Raw genomic sequence first — 16679 nt, forward strand, 5'->3', positions numbered from 1 at the left:
ATGTGATATTTTTATAGCTTGTGTTTATTATTCGATAAAATCTTTGTTAATGTATAAATACCATGTTATATCTGTCAACACAATAACTGTTTCTTGCGGGAAGAATACAAGCAAAGCATAGAAAGCTAAATTGGAAGGATAGCGATTTTTTTTAATGGTTTTTCAGTAGTTCTACGCCAATATGTGTTTTCCACAAAACTCGAGATTTAATAAATATTACATTTTGTTTTATTGTATTAATAGTATGCTTATTGAAAGTAAAACATGCTGCGAGTGTAAAATGTTTATTTGTCATCTGTGAAAACCTGTTACTCTCCCCTCTTGTTCAGAGTTTCAGGTATCTAAATAGAAGAAATGTTGGAAGCTAATTTTATAGCAAGCACCTCTACCTTATTTTCACGAATTCCCATTCTAGTTATATGCTATGAATGTCTTTTTTTTTTTTACTACCAGTTTAACACCACCTTTAGACTAATAAAATTCAATGGTATGTTTCTACTCGGCAATTTATAACCATGGAGTGTCAAATACAAATAGGCATTCTTATTTTGAGAGAACTTATTTAAACAAAGGATGTTTCCTCATTTTTTTTTTTTTTTTATCATTCAGGGCATGACTATATGTTAATGGTATGTAAGCGTGCATGGCGATTTTTTTCTTTCTTGCTCTTTAACAGAAAAAAATTACTACCAACTATTTAGGTTTCCTTCTCCATGGCATTACTTTCCTGATAAAACTATTTCTCTGAAATATGCCCCGCCTGCTCATATCTCGTACCCATTTAATGCAACTATATTTGCAGCTATGGTTTGTTAGGTATTACTCTTAAACGATTAATAGTTTTCGGTAGTATCTTTTGTGTAATCAGGTCGATAGTAATGTTTCTCATATAAAAAAACACACACACATTCACTTTCTCTTCCCCTTCCTTGCTTTCAGTTCAATGTAACTGCTGTTCATTAAACAGTTTCGTAATGGACCCCCTTACCCCCGACTCGTCTCCCATTCAAACAACTGTCTTGGTATATAGTAGTAGTCGAGGATGAATGTCGACCAGATTGAACTTCTGTGAACCCACATGTGACTATGTAGCTCAATGCGGGATCCACAAGTCCGAAAAGCATACCGAGTATCTATTTGTTTATCTCTCGCAAGAGATGCTCTGAGTTAGTTGCTGTGTTGAAGTGGGCTCCAGTTTATAGATGAACCTTTTCTCTTGTTTCGATTATTTGTCAACGATTCCATGTTGATGCCACATTTTTTTATCTCCCACAAAAAATTTCATTAAAGTATATATTTAAACAGCTCCTTCGGTCCCCTTCCCGTACGCTTTCTTTTTCATTCAGTTGGAAATGGAGGCAGTTGTTTAAATAACCCGACAGTATGGCATTTGCACGACATGGCCAGCCCGTCCAAGTTAATGTGTAAACATAGTTTCACTATATGAGACGTTGGCTTGCTTTGAGCACGCTGACATTCTTCTGTTCTGTCACTGGATGGTACATTTAATCTAGTGTTGGATTTCCTCACGAATGTCAACGTTCTGCGATATACAGGTGACTACTCAGGTACTGGAAGGGCATAGCTACATAATTGTGATATCTATTTTTTCAAAAGTTATGAGGAAACAAAGTCGAGTGGAGGCACACCTTTGTAAGTATGCCTACTGGAAATACACATTTTCCCTGTAACAACTATCGTTATGTAAAAAATTTTTTTTTAAATGACAAGACCAGGGCCCTGCTTTTTGGGCGCTTGTTCATATCAGACCCTTGTTCTAATTTACGTTGATCGCTAGACCCACGTTCTTAGCGAAAATTCTTCTGTTGAAGTGGCACTACCTGCAGCATCAGTTGCACACTGAAGTTTCAAATGCCAATATAGCTATAGGTCTTTGTTCCGGCACGGAGTCTGCCAGGGTTCAATAACCTTTACCATATCTCTGCAGTTTGAAATCTGGGTACTATGTGGGTGTTTGCTCATTGTCCAAAGAAAAAGAAAAAAAAAAGCGCTTTTGTAAGAGAATCAATGGTGGTGGTGGTGTTAGTAGTAGTAGTGATAGGCCATATCTTTTTGACACCCACATTCCTCACCGCATGGCTATAATAGTTGTTTTATTTTTGTGCTTTATCTAGTCCGAAGCGTGTTTTCAATGTGATCTTGTGTTTATTATACGAGTTACTGAGCTTTGGTTGAAGACAAAAAACAAAAAAAATATCATGTTAAGAGAATTCTTGTCTTTCGTATGAATGTTGACAAGAGGTATTTTTTTTTTATATATATTTATGTATATAAATTTGTCTTTTTGCTAGAGATATTTTTAGTGGCTGTTAACAAACATATATTTAGGTTAAATTGTAGGGATAATTTAGTTGCAATATTCGGTCTGGTTAAGTCGTCACCTCTTGGGAAACCTGAAAGGAGATTTGTCACTAAAGACATTTACACAGCGATTAGAACTACTAGAATTCTTCCTTTTGGTAAAAATCATCTGTTTTTATTTTATTTTTATTTTTTACTCCTTCGTCAGCTAATGTCAAATTCTTTATAGCTACATTTTTTCTGAAATAGTCATTGTATTTGATGCTTGGGAATCATTAAGTTCTCTCTCACCCCCCCACACAGGAAAATTCTTAAATCTTTGATCAGGAGACCAGAAATTCAAAGGGGTCTCTATACGAATTAAAAATAACCCGGAGTCTCTCTGCTAAAATATTAAATCTGTTATATATATATATATATACACACACACACATATATATATATATATATATATATATATATATACACACACCACATTATATATATATATATATATATACACACACACACATATATATATATATAACACACACATATATGTATATATATACACACACACATTATATATATATATATATTATATATATATATATAATATATATATATATATACACCACATATATGTATATATATATATACACACACATATATGTATATATATATACATACATATATGTATATACACACACATATATTATATATATATATATACACACATATATATGTGTGTATGTATATATATATGTACACACACACACATATCTGTATATATATATATATTATATATATATATACACACACACATCTGTATATATATACATACACACACACATCTGTATATATGTACATACACGCACACATCTGTATATATATATATACACACACACACACATTATATATATATATATAATGTTTGGAACTGGTATTTAGGAATCTCCCATTAAAATTAATAATTGTCTTTGCTTTCTTTAATTGTAATTTTATTAAACTTAATTATCTTTCTGTTATTTTTCTCTTATACATATGTAATTACGGCAAAATTCCATTATGCCGCATATGACGAATAGCACTGTCGAATCGCTAAAATCTGGGTGTTTAAATTTGCTTTTGCACATTTCTGGCAATATTGGCTTGCCAGTTCCAAGTTTTCGATAGAGGCCCTGTAGAATAAAAGAATATTTGGTTCTGTTTATGCTTTCTGCCGATAAATGAAGGCATTGAGAATGATTCATCAAACCGTCCCAAATAACAGTACGATAAGAATATTACAAGTCAGCAATAAGTATGTGTTGTGTATAAAACATTAAAAATGTAAATATTTCGATTTAAACGTTGAACAGTTCAGATTATGTTAAAACTCCTTCCATGGGATAAATACAGTCTTTCCTTTTAATGAACCAACTCCTCTTCGCGAACAGATTAAAGATATATATTATTGAGTAATTAAATACAAAAGTTTAATGAGTCCACCTGAAAGTATTAATGTGAAAATAAAGACAATTTCATATTTAGTCTGGGCTGTCTTTATCGAAAATTGAAGACCTGCACATGACAGCTATTGTTCGTTTCCTTCTATTCTGAGAAGACAATTTATCTATAATAATTTCGTTTTAACACCCATTTTCCCCGTGTTGTTTCGACGGGTCACGAATACTCATCTTTTGTATTCGTTTTGATTTTGCCTCATCTTGTTCATGAGATCCCAATACTTACAGATCTACTTTTACCACTTCCTGGACAAATCTCGTTTTGTCTAAGCTAAACTCTTCTATAGATCTTTCTACTGTCAAGACATTATTTCCACCCTGTTAAAATATTACATGAATATACCAATTGTCCCTAGCAGTTTCGCCTTAATATTAAATGTAGCCTTTTCCCATAAATTAGCCCACACTCATTCCTCTCGATTTGCTGCAGATCTTCCGCATTCAAAGCTCACTATTCTTAATAGACCCATTTTCTACTGTCATTATGCATGAAAATTTTATTTGAAAAATTGTTATATTTTTTTTAAATGCTTATATAATAATGATATGTTTCCGATATTGATGTTGTATAATTGCTATTCGTCGTCAACATGTTACATTTTCTCGTTTTCCCACCTGTTGTTGATTGTATGTGACATGTCAATTTCGGAGACAATATGTCCGAATAACAAACAGACCCAGTAATTTAAGATATTTGATGTTACTTTTGTAAAAATGTAAAACAATGTGGAGAATGTTTGTGAAGCGGTGGCTGGATAAAGTAGTTGTGTGATGATAGTAATTTTAGATTGAAGAAATTAAGTAGTTATTACTACAGTTCAGTTGGGTTTTTTTTTTTTTTTAACATACTGAAATTGTTTACAGGCTTATGACATTGGTGTTAACCGCAGCATGTTAGATATACATTAATATGAGGAATCCTTCATATCTTTTCTTTTATCTTTTACTTGTATCAGTCATTGGACTGCGGTCATGCTGGGGCACCACCTTGAAGGGTTTGGGATGAACGTTTTTTTTTTTTTAAAGTCTGGTACTTATTCTATCGGTCACTTTTGCCGAACAGCTAAGTTTCTGGGCCGTAAACAAACCAACACCTATTGTCAAGTAGGCGGGGAGGGGACAGACACAAAGATGCATACACACATACATATATACATGTGTGTGTTGTGGATTAGATAGCTTTATTATTATTATTAAACTGTTTTCAATATGGACTCAATTGTTCTGAAGTCTTAACATTTTTTGTGACTCACACACATATATGCCATGATCTTAACCGAAATATAAAATGTATTTTTGATTGGGTGGTATTCATCAAAAAAATTCAAGAAAATAATAATTAAACTTTCTCTGTGTAAATTAAGAGCAAGCTCATATTAATGGTACCAGTTGAGGTATAACAATTTTATTTTTAGAATTTCATCATCATCATCGTTTAACGTCCGCTTTCCATGCTAGCACGGGTTGGACGATTTTGACTGAGGGCTGGCAAACCAGATGGCTGCACCAGGCTCCAATCTTGATCTGGCAGAGTTTCTACAGCTGGATTCCCTTCCTAAAGCCAACCACTCCGAGAGTGTAGTGGGTGCTTTTACGTGCCACCGGCACGGGGGCCAGTCAGGTGGTACTGGCAACGACATCGCTCGAATCTTTTTACACATACCACCGGCACAGGTGCCAGTAAGGCGATGCTGGTAATGATCACGCTCGAATGGTGCCTTTTACGTGCCAAAGGCATGGAAGCCAGTTAACCACTCTGGCAATGATCACGCCCGGATGGTGCTCTTAGCACCCTACTAGCACAGGCACAAGTGCCAGTAAGGCGACGCTGGTAACATATTAATATAATGTTTAAAGTAAAAAAAAAGGAGTGGCTGTGTAGTAAGTAGCTTGTTTACCAACCACATGGTTCCGGGTTCAGTCCCACTGCGTGGCACCTTGGGCAAGTGTCTTCTACTATAACCTCGGGCCGACCAAAGCCTTGTGAGTGGATTTGGCAGACGGAAACTGAAAGAAGCCCGTCGTATATATGTGTGTCTGTGTTTGTCCCCCTAGCATTGCTCGACAACCGATGCTAGTGTGTTTATGTCCCCGTTACTTAGCGGTTCGGCGAAAGAGACCAATAGAATAAGTACTGGGCTTACAAAAGAATAAGTCCCAGGGTCGAGTTGCTCGATTAAAGGCGGTGCTCCAGCATGGCTGCAGTCAAATGACTGAAGCAAGTAAAAGAGTAAAAAGAGAGGATAAATTGGACCTGTACTTAAATTAAAGAGATCATTTCGAAACCTAAAGTGCTGTTATAAAGAAACATATTTTTTAATGGTTTTAAATAAGACACCTTTCCTTTTTTATATAAAGAAAATGACTGAAAGTACAATTTTGTTTATAAATCTTTTAGCAAGCATGAAAGGACATCTAAGTGTAAGCACATCCTCTCCATATTTGATTAAATAACTGTTAGGTATGATTGGAATCTCATATGTATATAAGTAACTTAAACACATTGTTTTCTGTTATCTAAAAACAGGGTTATGTTTTGCAGAGGGAAATAACCAGATTAATTGAATCCTCATTATTGCTGTCTGTGTTATCAATATTTAGAAAGATGCAAAGCAAATTTGAACTCAGATCCTAGAAGAACAATACTAAGCAAAGCAATTAGTCCAGCTTCCTGTTATTTCTGTCATTTTCACCAAACTAAATTTAAATATATTGAAGAATATATATGACATGCCTGGCATTGATAGGTGAATAATTTAGGTTAATATGTAGAAATGAATTTAGGGCCACTTAAGCTTAATAATGACGGTGTATAGGAAAGTAGTAGGTAGACAATAGTGTAAGCAATTTAAACATCTAGATACTAAGCAATACATTCTACTTGAGTCTTGAGACCATGAACATCTGCAGTGATTCACTTAGAGCTCTAATATTCAGTTATTTGATTGAATAAATCAGTGAAGGTATTGTTAGTGAGAAGAGATCATATTAGTTGCAAGGAAGAGAACTTTTAATATCAACAGATTCATTTTGCTGAAAGCATGTTGTATTGAAATATAATCAGACTTGAAAATAAACCTTCAAATGATAGAGGAAAAATGTGTACTGTGTCTTAATATGAATCAGAGAAAACTGAAAGCAAGTAGTTTGGGAATTAGTAAACATTCATCATCATCATCATCGTTTAATGTCCGTTTTCCGTGCGAACACAGGTTGGATGGTTCAACTGGGGTCTGGGAAGCCAGGAGGCTGCACCAGGCTCCAGTCTGATCTAGCAGTGTTTCTACAGCCCGATGCCCATCCTAACGCCAACCATTCCGTGAGTGTAGTGGGTGCTTTTTATGTTCCACTGGCACAGGTGCCAGGGGAGGCTGGCAGCGGCCACGATCGGTTGGTGCCTTTTATGTGCCACCGGCACAGAAGCCAGTCAAGGTGGCGCTGGCATCGGCCACGTTCGGATGGTGCTTTTTACGTGCCACTGGCACAGGTATCCAACCACAATTCCCATTTGATATTTATTTTGATGTTGATGTACTTGACTCAATATGTCTCCTCAAGCACAACAGAAACATTATTGTTTACAAAAGGAACAAAAAATGAAGATGAAGTAGACACATGGTGATAATCTTTATTGCTACTTTTAATGGGCTGCATTAAAAGACATGTTACTATAAGTGTAGGGATTTACTCTGAAATTGAATGAAATGAGAAAATGGTATAAATAGTATACAAAATATAGTAAAGTACCTTGTGGGAGGTTACTACCTAGAGGCAGTCAAGGAATCCTACTGACCCATGATTACTCTGACTACCACCAGCAATTGCTTTCTTCCAGCTGTCATTTTCTGGCCTACAAGTACATGCTAAGAGCATTCAGTCATGTTTACTAGAGGGCAGCTGTTTACATCAAACACCATTTAAGTTACCCTCTGAGTTTAAAAAGATTGTCTGTACATTGTGTACCAATCAGTTTTGAAACCACACCGCTACCACCATCCTGGCCAGCCTCCTGATGCATACACAACCATTGTTATGCAGATCCTGGTTTTGCCGACAGCTACTGCATTTATACCTTGTCACTGAAATCATTGGACAAGTGGCCTTGCTTCCAAGTCAACTCTTGACCAGGTGCACTTATCCATCATATTATGTCGGTCAGAGAAAAGAAAAGGCTCAGCTGTTTTGCTGGTCTTGGAGAAGCATGAGCATTTGGTTTTCCCAGCAGCAAAGATAGTGGTGGTAGAGTGCCTTGAAGGGTCTCTCTCTCTAAAATTCCTTTGCTTTTTTTGTTATTCGAATGCCACATAGGTATGTGAGTTTGACCATGAGTAATTTTTGGTGTTAGTTTGTGCATGAGTTTTTCAAAAATGTTATATGATAACAGCGAGTTGATCTGTTATGAGTCAGTGATGTATGACAATAAGAACACAATCAAACTAAGAAAAATATAGAGTGAAGTAGATACAGCTGTTTAATATTTGAGTGAATCAAAAGACATAGCAAATGAGAGACTCTAATGGCTTATAATTTAGCTGACTTTCAACACATGCTATAAAAGAATGGAATGAAAAGCTGTATGATAATTTTATTGAATAGAGTATAAATTACTTTTGTTTTCATTTTTATACTATCCTGTTATTACTTATAGATCACATCTTTTATGATGGTGTATATGAATACATTTACATTTATCATTTCACTTTTCAGTGGTATTCCATACTGATATTATTTCTATATTTGACTTTTCTTATTTTATAGTATTTTATTCACATTCCATACCTCTCTTTTTCAAGATAATGGAATTTCATTGCGCTTTGATTTTTTAGTTTTGTTTTTGATAATCAAACAACTTTTACCCACTCTAACATCATTATTCTAAATAAATGTTGATAATGTAGCTCTTTTAATTGATTATATTGAATAAAGAAACAGATTTTACCAAGTTTCATAGGTCACACAGCAACTGGTCATTATAAATATAAGCAGGTACATATGATGCATTTAGTAACAGTGTCGTAAGCACCACCCCAGGTATTTTCGAGGTTAGTATATCATTTTCCTTGTCTCGACATCTAGAATCCAAAAAAGTTGGGAGGAATAAGATCAAAAATCCAGCTGAAATAAATTGTACTTTGACACTATTGACACAATGCTCACTCACCCAAATTGGGATCAGAGTTTAGTAACACACCATCATAAGTACACATCCTCAATCAATAACTTTGGTGTGATCCCCGTTTTGTTTTTGGAGGCGTTATGGCTCATTTTCTAATATTCCTCATTACCATCATAAGAATAATGAGCTATTATCTTACTATCTTGTCTTACCTGTTAAAGATACTTACCTTGGTGTATTAAAATACAAACAATACCTTTGCGGGGTCTCTGTATGTTTTTCCTAAGTATTATCTAAGTATTATATGCAATGCAATACATCATTTCGTAGTACTGGTATATTCTACAAAATGAAAAAGACGCAGTCATTTTTACATCTTTCAGATGAATCCATGAATAAATAATTTTACATAGGTGGAATGATTAGAGGAGGTCTTCACAGTCATTTTAAAACCAAAACCAGCTTCCTAACTTCATTCCTTACTGAGATATTGCATTCTGAAAGTCGCAAAACTTTGCATTTTTCTCAGTTTTTAAGCTGTGGTGCTTGCGACTGTCTGTTACTAAATGCCTGATGTAAAGTAATGCCATCATGAGTTTTTACATCCATTTTCCAATGCCTGCGTTTGTAGAATGGATCCTTTCCAATGTAGTATCTTGCCATTTGTTACATTCCTTTGTCATCTCCTTTGTGTGGTTCAACATCCTGAGATCAGCTTTCACCACTTCAGCCCATGTCTTCAAAGATCTTCCTCTTTCACATTTTCCTTTTCACTGGGGGTTTCCTAGTATCTCATACCTACCTGTTATCATCCATATGCATCACATGTCCATATTATTCTTGCACAGTACAACTGATTTCTCTTAGACGCATTTTTCCCTCAGCTCATCTATACCTCATTATTCATACACACTAATATTACACATCTAGTGAAGTATGCTTGCTTCATTTCTCTCCAACCATCACACATCCTCTGCATTCATTACCAAGTCTCATTTTGCATCATTATCCTTAGTATACAAGTAACATGCAATCTATCCATCACTCAAACAAATATCATATACCATATTCTATAGAAATTCTTCAAAGCATTTTTTATTATTTTATATTTCTCTTAGAATTCTTACAGATAAAACACCCCCATCATCATAATTTAATGTCTATTTTCCATACTGGCATGAGTTGAATGGTTTCACACAATCCGATAAACTGTGATTGTTATCTTAACTCAATTTTACTCTAACTTAAACCATAATGTACAACTATCCAGAAATTCATCATTATCTTTTTTTGTCAGTTGTTCTAGATCTGTGGTTTTCAACCAGGGTCCATAGAAAATTTGGGGGGGATCCATGCAACAAAATGGTAAATTTGGGATCCCCAATAGTATTTTAAGGGCTCCTGAAAAAATTTTGCTTTAGATGTATGAATTGGTATTTGTTTTTTGTTTGTTCCTGCTTGAGCCATGCCTGGCTCATAAGGGCCGGTTTCTTGGCGTATAGGTTCCCCACCTGGACGGGACGCCGGTCCATCGCAGGTGAGCTGCAAGATGCAGGAGGAAAGAGTGAGAGAAAGTTGTGGCAAAAAAGTCAGTAGAAGTTCGCCATTACCTTCTGCCGGAGCCGCGTGGAGCTTAGGTGTTTTCGCTTATAAACACACACATCACCCAGTCTGAGATTCGAACCCACGATCCCTCGACCGCGAGTTTGCTGCTCTAACCACTAGGCCATGTGCCTCCACATGAATTGGTATGCATTGCAAGAAACAGCTAGGTTTCTTTCTATTACATTCTACATAGTTCAACATACACAAGTTGATGTGTGAAAATTAAATTAAGAATTTTGAAAGAAGTTTCTGGAAAATACGTTTTTTTAAACAAACAGGGTCCACCAGAATAAAATAGTAATCAAAGTGGTCCCTTGATAAAAACTGGTTGAGAACACCTGTTCTACATAATATGAATCAAGTTTTGCACGTTATTGTTACATTCCTGGATTTAACATGCACTAACATGTATGTAGAAACAAATTTGCAGGTCTTAATTTTTCTTCCTGATTTAATAAATACTCTTCTATAATTAGCTTCATATATCATTGCTCAAATGTCATACCATACACAACATCATACTTGTATATTTAGCTCTATTTACAGACATTACTGCACCTCACTATAGTAACTGCAATCTGCTGTCATACATATGACACTTACTTATAGTAGGTATTTCTGGATTTTAATCTAAATTGATAGTACTTAAGCTTTTATTCTTCTCACACCTACTCCCCTAATCCCAACCCATAATCCAACTTGGGTTGGGAAGCAACTGGAGATTTAACTAACCATGTTACATTTCATAGATAGCCACCAATGCTAATTTAAACTTTCTTCTGTATATATTGTTCCTTTTGATAAGGCAGCGAGCTGGCAGAAACATTAGCATGCCGGGTGCAATGCTTAGCAGTATTTCGTCTGCCATTATGTTCTGAGTTCAAATTCCGCCGAGGTCGACTTTGCCTTTCATCCTTTCGGGGTCAATAAATAAAGTACCTGTTACGCACTGGGGTTGATGTAATCGACTTAATTCCTTTGTCTGTGTTTGTTTGTCCCCTCTATGTTTAGCCCCTTTTAGGCAATAAAGAAATATATATTGTTCCTTTTCATTGCAATGTATTCATTCCTCAAATTTATGTTGTTCCTTTTTGAAAAACATAAGTCTTCCCAAAAGACAACATATGTATATAGATATGCGCACACACACACACACTGTTATCATCATCATGATTTAATGTCTGTTTTCCATTCTGATATGGGTTGGATGGTTTGACAGGATCCAGTGATCCACAGGTCTATGTCAGGCTCCAGTGTGAACTCTGGCATAGTTTCTATGACTGGATACCCTTCCTTACACCAACTACTTTACAGTGTGTACTGGGTGTTGTTTATTTTTCATTCCACCAGCACTAACGTGTGTGTGCGCGCACTCACGCGTGCATGTGCACATGTGCTTTAAGTTCTCAAATCTGAATGTAGTGCATTTCTTCACACATATCAAAGTGTTAGTGTCTGCATAAACCAATAAGGGAGTTAGTGTTGTCACTGTGCTTGAGCTTTCAAAGAGTCTTTCAACGAGCACAAATGGAAACTATAAGACCATATGTTTTAGGTCCCTAATGTTTGAAACAATACTTTTCACAATAAAACATAAAATACTTCCTTTAAACAACTTACCTCTATACTATCGGGTTGCTCAAGCAGAGATGAAATAGACTAAGCTCATACAATCAACATTAATGACAACCTGTTACTAGATTTATTTTCCTGCATTGATTTAGTTGTTTTACAGAATTAGCCTCTCAAAGCAAATCTGACTTTACAGTAATGTTTTAAGTATTTCTTCGTTCTCTCTCCAACAACAACCCCCATGTATTTTAAGCAATTAAAGGTCACGTATACTTTGTTTAATGTTAATGACAATTGACAAAAGAAAATATAAGTTCAGGTGAGCAACAGTTTTAAAAGCTAGATAACTGCCATTTTTATAAGGTTTTGTTTGTTTTTATTATAATATAATTTTCTTTTCTTTAACTTATAAGCTTTGTGTGTATTTTATCTATTTATTATTAGCACTGTGAGGTGGCTGAAAACAAGGAGTTTATTTATTCTTTTGCATGTGTCTCATTCTGTTCAACGATAAAGTCACTTAAGTCTCTCTCTCTCTCTGAATATTTCTTTGTTCAACTATTTTTCTGATCACCCCCCCCCCCCCCCGACTTCACATAAGACTAAACAGATGATAAAACATAAATGTCCCTTCCATTTCTTCCCCCACCCCACAAAAAAAAATATAAATAAACATTCCAATTCAGATGTGACAACTGTCTCAACAAGCTACAGCTGTGTGTATAAAAGGATGCTGTGATTAATTACTATGGATAATTTTTCAAAGATAAATTAGAAACAGGTCATTTGGTTTGGTTCCCTGGTATCTTACACCTCTAGTCTGTGACACATTAAGCTCCAGAAGTATTTAATGATAGGTCTTTATTGCACAGATTAATAACTATTAATTATATTTCAGAAAAATATATTTAATGTCCGTTTTCCATTCTGACATGGGTTGGATGGTTTGACAGGATCCAGTGATCCACAGGTCTATGTCAGGCTCCAATGTGAACTCATATCCGTGGTCATCTGATTTCTTCCATTAGACCAGATAGTAATGAAAAAAGTGCATTTTATTAGACCCAAGTCTATTGAAAGTTTGTTCTTTACTTATATAAAGGTCATAAGTCCTAGCACAATTGATCTGAGACACAGTCATCCTGGATGATATACTGTTTGGCTTCATGCCCAGCAGATGTACCACAGATGCAATCTTCATAGTGAGACAACTACAGAAGAATTATTTGGCTAAAAGTAAACCACCCTTCTTTGGCATTTGTTGACTTGGAAAAAGCCATGATATGATGCCATATCATGACATATGTATGATATAATGTATATAGATATATATGATATCATCAGCATTGTCATTTAACTCCCGCTTTCCATGATGGCATGGGTTGCACGGTTTCACTGAAGACTGGCAAGCCAGAAGGCATATATATTATATATTTATATATTATATATATTATGTATTATCTACAGGGTGTGTAAGATATCTGAGGATAGCTTTATGTTCATAAAAAAAAACAGCTATATAATAACAGATAACTTTATTTATCAAAAAATGCTATGAGGATAAAAATAAACCTTCTTTTCTATAATGTTATTCAATAAAGCCACCTTCAGCTTCAACAACTGCTCCTATATGAGATCAAAGTTATCTATATGCTCAAATAAAGTGGTCCTGGTTCATTTTAGACGTTACTCTGACTATGGCAGCTTTCAAATAATCTTTGGTGCTATGGGTGTGTTCATTGACTTCTCTCTCAACAACTCTCCACATGGAATAGTCCAATGGATTGAGATCAGAAGAATTACGAGGCCAAATATTAGGGGTTATGTGATCATGAAAATTTTCAGCCATCCATTCTTGTGTTAATAGAGCCATCTGTGATAGTGCAGAGTCTTACTAAAACACATGGCCTTCCATTGCATACACTATCTCTCCAGGGCTTAACAATTATTTCCAGAACCTCAATATAGGCAACAGAATTAACTCTAAGGCCTTGTGGAAATAATTAAGGAGGCATCACATGTCCTTCATTGCTGACAACCCCTAAAACCATGACAATTGCAGGAAATTTTGTATGCATAGCACTTGGAACTTCAGAAGGGTCTGCACATAACCATCTGCAATTTCTTCTGTTAATTTTTTGATCTTGGTCAAAGTTTTAATAATTTGAGAAAAACCAAATCAAATCTTCTGCTGCTGGATTTTTCAGTTTGTTTAAGAGCCTTTTAGATCTAATGTAGTGATTTTCTTTCACGTTTTATGACAAATTGACCTTTCCTTATCATATAAGACTTCTATCTGATATCCTTGTGGACAACATTTCTAACTGTTCCTTCTGACGCATTGAGATCTTTTGCAATTGACTTCTGAGATTGTAATGAAAGGTCTGTTGAACTTGCTGGGTAAATTCAAGTGTTCTGATGATTTCAGAGTATTTACAATGCTTTTTATGCTTTGATACTGGTGATGCACTTCCATCTTCAGTCTCTAGCTATTTACAAATTTTGTAGATGAAAGATCTGGTAACTTTTAACAATCAAGATATTTCTAAATTGCTATGCTCAGCCTTTATAACCACAATAACAGCATACTTCTTCATTTCTTGAGAAAGCTGAGGGTCTGCCATTATTATTTTCTGAAACAAACATTATACAGAGTTAGCAAAAAATGCAGCAATGACCCCAAATGATATATCCTCAAATACCTTACATACCCTGTAGATGTGAATGTGTGTGTATGTATGTATATATGTGGGTATACATGTATGTATATATATATGTCTGTAGATATGTATATGTGTGTATATATGTTTATATATATATATATATAAAATATTATTCGAGACAAAACCACTATTTGCAAAACAAACAAGGAAAGACTTAATTAATACATAAAATTTTAATGACTATTTATTAAAATTTTATGTATTATTAAGTCTTTCCTTGTTTGTTTTGCAAAATAGTGGTTTTGTCTCGAATAATATTTTATAATATTTTACTATAAAATCGATTTAATCCTAAATCTGATTTTTTTCCCTGTAATTTGGATTTATCCCTAATATTTATTATTATTATATATATAATATATATATATATATATAATATATGTCTGCATATGTGTATATATGCATATGTCTGCATATATATGTAGATGGGTGTATATACATGAATGTATATATATGTATGTGTATATATATATATATATATATGTATGTGTATATATATATATATGTATGTGTATATATGTATGTGTATGTATGTGTATATATGTATGTGTATGTATGTGTATATATATGTATGTGTATATGTATATATGTATCTGTATATATGTATGTGTATATGTATATATGTATCTGTATATGTATATATGTATCTGTATATATATATATGTATGTGTATATATGTATGTGTATATATATATATGTATGTGTATATATATATATGTATATGTATATATGTATGTGTATATATGTATATGTATATGTATATATGTATATGTATATGTATATATGTATGTGTATATATGTATATGTATATATGTATGTGTGTATATGTATATATGTATGTGTATATGTATATATGTATGTGTGTATATGTATATATGTATGTGTATATGTATATATGTATGTGTATATATGTATGTGTATATGTATATATATGTGTATGTGTGTATATATATATGTATGTGTGTGTATATATATATATATATATATATATGTATGTGTGTATATATATATATATATAAAGGACCTTATAGCTTTCTTTCAAAGGATGGGCTTACGGATTACGATAGATACTAACCTGAATAGTGTAGTTTTTTAGACGTAAATTTTAATGTAAGATCGGATAGATTTAAACCTTTCCGTAAGCCCAATGAAAAGCTATCGTATATTAGCAAAGATTCGAACCATCCACCAGTTATCCTTAGCAACTTAGTCAGCAATGTAGGTAGAAGAATATCTTCAATTTCTTCGGACGAGGCAGCATTCCATAATGCTGCACCTTATTACGATAGCGCATTAAAGAATAGTGGATTCTCGGAGAAGATCCAGTTCAACCAGCTTAATGCTAATAATAATGCTGCACGAAGAACTAGGACCAGGAAAGTTTTGTGGTTCAACCCGGCTTTCATTTGGCCGTAAAGACTAATATAGGTAAGGAATTTTTGAGATTAGTCTCTAAGCATTTTAAGCAGGGTCATAAATTCTACAGAATATTTAATAGAAGAACCCTGAAGGTTAGCTATTCTTGTTGCAGAAATTTCGCCTCTTACATTAGCCAACATAATAGGAAGCTAATTGAGATTAGACATGGTGCCGAGCCCATTAAGAAATGTAATTTCAAAAACGAAAGCTCCTGTCCGTTAGAAGGAAATGTCTAGTGAAAGGAGTAGTTTATAGAGCCAAGGTGCAAGTGGAAGGCTCATTGGAATACAAGACATACACAGGGGCTTCAGAAAATTCATTTAAAACAAGATTTTATTCTCATAAGAATTCTTTTAAATACCCAGAGAATAGGAAGAAAACCAGCCTAGCAAAATATGTCTGGGAACTAAAAGAAAAGGAAGCCCCACCTTTCAA

General features: G+C 34.3%; 1 protein-coding gene across 1 annotated transcript in view; it reads left to right on the forward strand.

The window, feature by feature from the left end:
* LOC115208772 (TBC1 domain family member 14) overlaps positions 1 to 16679 on the forward strand; it is a 164295-nt gene that overhangs the window by 2618 nt on the left and 144998 nt on the right. The window lies entirely within an intron of this gene.

Source organism: Octopus sinensis, linkage group LG2 (assembly GCF_006345805.1).
Source record: "Octopus sinensis linkage group LG2, ASM634580v1, whole genome shotgun sequence".
NCBI lineage: Eukaryota > Metazoa > Mollusca > Cephalopoda > Octopoda > Octopodidae > Octopus > Octopus sinensis.